Source organism: Eimeria mitis, genomic scaffold (assembly GCF_000499745.2).
Source record: "Eimeria mitis Houghton genomic scaffold, Emh_scaff1879, whole genome shotgun sequence".
Classification (NCBI taxonomy): Eukaryota; Apicomplexa; class Conoidasida; order Eucoccidiorida; family Eimeriidae; genus Eimeria; species Eimeria mitis.
This window is the reverse complement of record NW_013570201.1, coordinates 2,574-2,962: the sequence shown is the minus strand read 5'-3', so window position 1 is coordinate 2,962 and position 389 is coordinate 2,574.

Sequence of the window (389 nt, the reverse complement as noted above, 5' to 3'; positions counted from 1 at the left end):
TCCCGTAGTATTTGTTTTTATTTCTGCAGCAGTTTGCTGCAGCGCATCTCGAAATTGTTTTCGTCTACTTGCTGCTGCTAGCTGCTGCTGCTGCTGCTGCTGCAACAGCAACGGCAGGCTGCCTTTGATTTTTGTCTCTATTTAAAAGTGTGAACTGCAACCACCAAATACCTAAATGGAGGTTGGATCATGGTTATGGCAAACTGAACTGAGGGTTTAGGGTTTAGGGTTTGGGGTTTAGGGTTTAGGGTTTGGGGTTTGCTCCCAGTCATGTATTCAAATGAAGCTGCAAAAAAAGAGCAGCTGCTGCTGCTGCGCTCGCAGGACGAGTTCCTTTTAGTATTGTTGCTGCTGCTACAGCAGCAGCAGCAGCAGCAGCAGCAGCAGTT